The sequence below is a fragment of the Limulus polyphemus genome, unplaced genomic scaffold, assembly GCF_000517525.1.
Source record: "Limulus polyphemus unplaced genomic scaffold, Limulus_polyphemus-2.1.2 Scaffold1828, whole genome shotgun sequence".
Classification (NCBI taxonomy): Eukaryota; Metazoa; Arthropoda; class Merostomata; order Xiphosura; family Limulidae; genus Limulus; species Limulus polyphemus.
The window spans coordinates 196,301-202,299 of NW_013667438.1; the positions used below are offsets into that span (position 1 = coordinate 196,301).

A 5,999-nucleotide genomic window follows, 5' to 3' on the forward strand; every position below is an offset into this window, starting at 1 on the left:
AGAGGTCTCAGAGTACCTGACCCTCCTAGGTCACAAAGACCTAAATTCCGATCAGGAGATCAGGCAGGTAGAACAAATAATAGGATCCTAACTGATCTCACATCACGGATCATTCTTTCTTGGCCAACTTTCTTTTGTATACTTAAATTACAGTTTACATCATTTCACTGTTAAAAGTTGGGAACTATCTAAGATACAAGTTCTCCTCAGAAGGTTGTTATCTCATGCTCAAACTGTATGTTAAATGCGCATACTTTCAGAACGTTTATGATAACTCTGCCTCTGAGTTTCTAAAAATAGTATATTTAATTTTATACGAACACACACGCACCAGGTATAAGCACCGGTGATTATCACAGTAATACATTTTCTCTAAAGATATCACACATACTAAAATAGTACAAGTCCCTGATTATTCTACCAACATTTTCCCCCTCTAGAAATATAACAAATGGTTACTGTACCTGTTATTATAATTACCTTGTGTCATCATTTTACTTCGCAGATTAGGCTGTCTCATATATTTACACATAAATATGTGCGCATTATTTGTATGGGCTATCACCATATTTTTTTTTTTTTTTAGTTTTTTTAATGCTCAAGCTTTTGGCTCAATTACCTAAGCCTTCTACAGGTGCTAGATGTTTAGTAAACAAATACGTTAAAAGCCTGAAAAGTTACTTATGTGCGCATTATATAGTGCTTTCGCAAGAGACAAGTGTTGTTCAGTGGTTAGCGTGCTGGACTATAGATCTGAGGTTTCGTTACCGCCAAAAAACAAGATCGCTCTCCACACTTTGGGGCTGTGGGTCTCTCTAATCACCACTTACCAAATTATGGACTGTTAGTTTTCCTGTAGCTGTGCGTGTAATTAAACATACGGACAGTTTCTTACAAAATTTTGAAAAGTGGGATTCTACTAATCTTCTCAAGAAACTTAATAATTTCTTTAAACATTTCAATTGTGAACGTATGCCCATTTAAAAGTCTAAAATACTATATTTTCTGAGGAAACGAACGTGCGAAAAGATTGTCACATGTAACTCAATCTCAGTTTTACCTGGTCCTAATCTGTTATGAAAATCGCGAATGCCTCTAGCATATGTTATTACTACGAACACCACATCCTAACACAGCAAATCTCACATATAATAATATAGAAAAAAAAAAATTCAACAAAAAATTGGTTTTAGAAGCTTCATTAATTGAGATCTGTACAGTTGGACATTTAGATGAAATTATCCCACTGATTATCTTAATATTAAATCGTTTAGTGTGTCTAACCTTATGGTACCAAAAAGCACCGAGCAGCTCATGAAAAAAATAATAAATTGTGCAGCACGTGATAGGTTAAATTAATTATGAATGTGCCTGGAAGAAATTGGTGACGTGAGAGACAAATCTCTGCGGGCGATGCTGTAATCTTTACCTACTACAAAGAGTCAAGATAAATAAATACCGAACTTACTGAAAACCGAAGTAACTGGGAGGACGAACCCGTGTTAAAAACTGAGCTGTTCCAAATTCAAGAAACATTTATAGAAAGTTATTGATTGTCGCTGGGTGATGACGTAATGGTGTGTAAGTGTACTACTAAAAGCTCTTCCTGAGTACGTTCTGCCCGCAAACGCATTTGAATTTAATTTGTCGATACATAATTATTAGCCTCACAGCGGTATGTCTGCGGACTTACAACGCTAGAAACCAAGTTTCGATACCCGTAGTGGGCAGAGTACAGATAGCCCATTGTGTAACTTTGTGCTTAACTTCAAACAAATAAACAAACATAGTTTACTCGAGAGTATGTCGAAGTTGTTTTTAGTGACTAGGCCTATTGTTTATGTTCTATAAATGGTAAATTTACAATCGAGATATACTACATCGTATTGTATTGCATTTTAAGTCCCCCGTTCTTAAGACAACATTCATCAGTACACAATACCATATGTTTTACACAAATAAGCCCTGGATTTTAACCTTATTATCGCCCACTAGGCTCTTCCACCTAGCATTGCTTGCATGGTTCTATATCATAGTATTTAGATTATGAGAAGCAACAAATATTTACAAGCTACAGATTCTATCAAGATCTGTGCAATATAATTGTGACAAGGTACATTGTATATAGAAGTAGCACTAACCAGATATGAAATGGGAAGTATGGTACGGGGTTTGGCGTGGCCAGGTGGTTAGAGCGCTCGACTCGCAATCTGAGGGTCGCGGGTTCGAATCCCCGTCACACCAAATATGCTTTCAGCCGTGTGGACGTTATAATATAACGGTCAATCCCACTATTCGTTGGTGGAAGAGTAGCCCAAGAGTTGGCGGTGGATGGTGATGACTAGCTGCCCATCATATCACGTCTAAGAAAAACGAACTATCTTCACAGTTTGTAAACGTCGTCACACGACTTCTCAACCGATAGCAGACTTCATCTTCACCCATGGCTGCTCTCTTGAATTCCACCATTTTAAAGCAGAAAAACCATACCGGAAGCCTCGCCCATCCCTACTCTAACCAGTATACCCCATTCGCAACCTCCAAACAACACTCCCCCCCTCCCCCGCCTACCAGAACTCCACAACCCACACTACAATCCAACCAACTACAATAGACAAAGAAACTCGGACTACGCCCACACCGGGAACAGAACTACAAGCCAAGACCACTCAAACAACTGTAACAAGAAGGAAAAAAGGTTCTCAGACCCAACCGCCAGTCGAAGCATCACAACTAACCAGCAACCTGTCTGAACGCTCCTCAGCCCAGATCCACATTCCGCCCTCTCCTTGTCAAACTCACACAATACTTTTGTCATCGACATCTCCGCCGACCACGACATACCCGATGATTCTTTCCTCGCTTACCGCCCACCTACCAGCGACACCGTCAAAACCCTATCTGAACTCGAACCCTAGTGAATTCCGGACGAACATCCGAAGAATCAGAGACTCCACGTAGCCTTCAGTACCAGCCTTCACTTTGCCCTTCCAACTTATTTCTTCTCGCTAACTGGGCATTGGTAACGGATTGGTTCTTTATCAGTAAAAGTGGATTTTCTCACATCAAATTTTTGGCATAGGAGTTATAGATCCACGCCGCCCTGAAGGACCAGTTGTCCAAGATCGGCTGTTTATTATTATCATTATTATTACTATTATTAATATCAATATAATTACTAGTCTATTAGTTTAACTTATTCACTCCCATCAAGCTTTCAGCCCTTTCAACTCACCTACAATTCAGCCCCTTACTTTACCAACTTCTACAAATTAGGTTCACATCACGTCTTATTCACGAGCGAGGTGAAGGAGGATTGCTCAATCTTCGAGCATACCCGATGATATATTATTGTAAAATAATAAACGTTCACCTTTAATATTTTTGGCACCATAACAATACAAGAACGAGTCATAATTTGTATCTGTACTCGTGATTTTATAATTGTGACACTTATAGCATAAATAACACAACAATTACATCGAATACATTATGATATGATATATATAGCCATTCAAAAGCAGCACCTGTACTTTTGAAGCTCTAAACCTGACATATGTACATGAAATCACACAGTTTCATAAAATACACAAAAATCGTGCATTTTTGAAATAAGGCTTATAACAGGAAATTGTTTATTTCAAAATATCTATTAATTCCATAGAATAAATTTTATTTGTCATAGGTTTCTTATAAGATTCAAAAATAAAAAAATACTGTATTGAAAAGAAACGTTCAGTATATCGTACGAGTTAGAAATGTCTGCCGCTACTTCTATCGTCCACGTGCTAAGCGATCGTCATAATATAAACACGACCTTACTTTGTCGCCCTCTACACACAAAACAGAACATTTCTCGCCGGTCACACCTTTTAATCTGTAGCGAAACATCTTCAGCGTTGCAAACGTGGAACCGCTCTAGTCCAGAACTTGGTTGGTTATGCCCGCTTTGAACCGGATTCTTCCTTACTGGAGATAAAAATCCAGCCTGCGTCGCTTCTCCAACATTGCGGTATTTGTCATTGTGGAAAACGTCTCGTGTGGAAAGTTGAACTGAATCGTATTATATTCAACTTGCGAAATGTCCGGAAAAGAAGGAGCTGGTTAGTTTTTATAGTTTATTTTAGAATTTTGTAGTAGGCTTTTTGTTAGCTAAATTTGTCGGAAACGTTATGCTTATACAAAGGTTGAAATAAAGTTTCATTTTAATAATTACCAATCATAAATTTATAAAATACTGCATTTTAATCTTTTATAAGTTAGGACGTAAGACAAGTATATTTAATTGGCTATACTCATTACCGTTTTGACTTAGTTTTGATATAAGTAGATAGCTTGATTTGAGCGGAAGTTAATATTATTGTTTTAAATAACACTTAATAGTATTTTAAAGTAAATAAAAGAAAATAACTCGTTACAAAGGTTAATACCAATTTCATTAAAAGTCTTTATTTCTATTTATAGGTAAAAAGGGAACAACCAAACAAGCGAAAGAAGAAGGGGTAACTAGCTTTTCAAAACACTTCTATGTTTCTTTTATTATTGTTCTAAATTTAAGATGTCCAATAAAAAAAATCATAATGACATATATAACGTTTAGTAGTTGTGTACTTATCAATATTATAATCATCATATTATTATTATTGGCCCGGCGGTTAGGGTGCTCGACTCGCAGTTTGCGGATCGGCGGGTCGAATTCCCATCACCCCTTACATGCTCGCCCTCTCAGTCTTAGGGGCGTTATAATGTAACGGGCAATCTCACTATTCGTTAGTAAAAGAGAAACTCAAGAGTTGTCGGTGGGTGGTGTTGACTAGTTGCCTTCCTTGTAGTCTATTACTGCTAAATTAGGGAGGGCTAACGCAGATAGCCCTCATGTAACTTTGCGCGAAATTAAACAAAAAACGGAACAATGTTATTATTATTATTATAAATTCAAAAGCAGCAGTATTTTTTCGATTAGAGTACAACCGTCGTTTTCCTTTAACACTTGATGTTAGGCATGGTTTATATTTATAAAAATAGAATATAGAAGTAGGGTTTTTAAAATTAATTTAGGTAAAAATGTTTTTTGGAATTTATAAAGAACTAATGAATTCGGTGAGATTAGTGTATGTAATGAATTTAAAAGAGTTGCGCAGGAGTGTGGAACTTACATTGTTCTTCTCTTTCAGGGAGCTCCTAAAACGCCCGAAAAGAAGGAAGGCGAGGCTCCTAAAAAAGGAAAAGGTAATATGAAAGTTTTGTTCTTAATGAGTTACTGGAAACTGTATATCGTTGAATATTTAGAGAAATAATTACATTCCTCTGTTCTTTACTTTTAGGAAGGGGTAAGAAGGCAAAGTGAAGATTTCTACGGTATAGCTTGCTTTAACTGAAGGTAAATTAACGTTCATATAGTTTAATGTACTTTAGACCGCAATAATCTTTAACGAATTTTAAAAGTACAAATATTATATAGTTACTTAATAACGTAATTAGTAATGATTTATAAGAACTCCAGATATGTTGTGCGTAAAACTTGTAAATCACATGGTAGATTATAATGGAATATTATATTTTTATTTCTTAGATGGAGCTGCCTGCTTAGTTCGGAGTTGGTTAATGTGTCAGTCATGTTTTCCGTAATTTTTAGAATGTTTGATTTTCATTTTTATAACACTTCATTTCATGTTTCATGTCCATTTTGTGATAATAAAACATAGTGATTTTTTTATTACTGTTTCCGTCTTATTTAAAACAATTTTTACTTGAAATGGCTTTCAAAATGCTTACATAAAGTCATGGGGACAAGCATATAGGAACAGTGGAAGTTAAATTTCTTACTTCCTCTAACGTGTGATTTATCAAGTGACATTCAACTTCCACAAGGACCTACAAAACTGTAAAAAAAGTATCAAGAAATTGCACGATTTGTCTAATAACATTCTTGGCCTTGCTGCCATCATTCCATTCGTCTCTGGCCCGGCATGGCCAGGTGGTTAGGGCACTCAAACTCG

At 36.4% G+C, this 5,999-nt stretch overlaps 1 long non-coding RNA gene across 1 annotated transcript; it reads left to right on the forward strand.

The window, feature by feature from the left end:
- Nucleotides 1-3,949: 3,949 nt before the first annotated feature.
- LOC106465079 lies at nucleotides 3,950-5,716 on the forward strand. Its single transcript, XR_001291180.2, has 5 exons — nucleotides 3,950-4,103; nucleotides 4,465-4,502; nucleotides 5,175-5,229; nucleotides 5,325-5,380; nucleotides 5,573-5,716. It is a non-coding gene; the product is annotated as an uncharacterized LOC106465079 (long non-coding RNA).
- The last annotated feature ends 283 nt before the right edge of the window (nucleotides 5,717-5,999 follow it).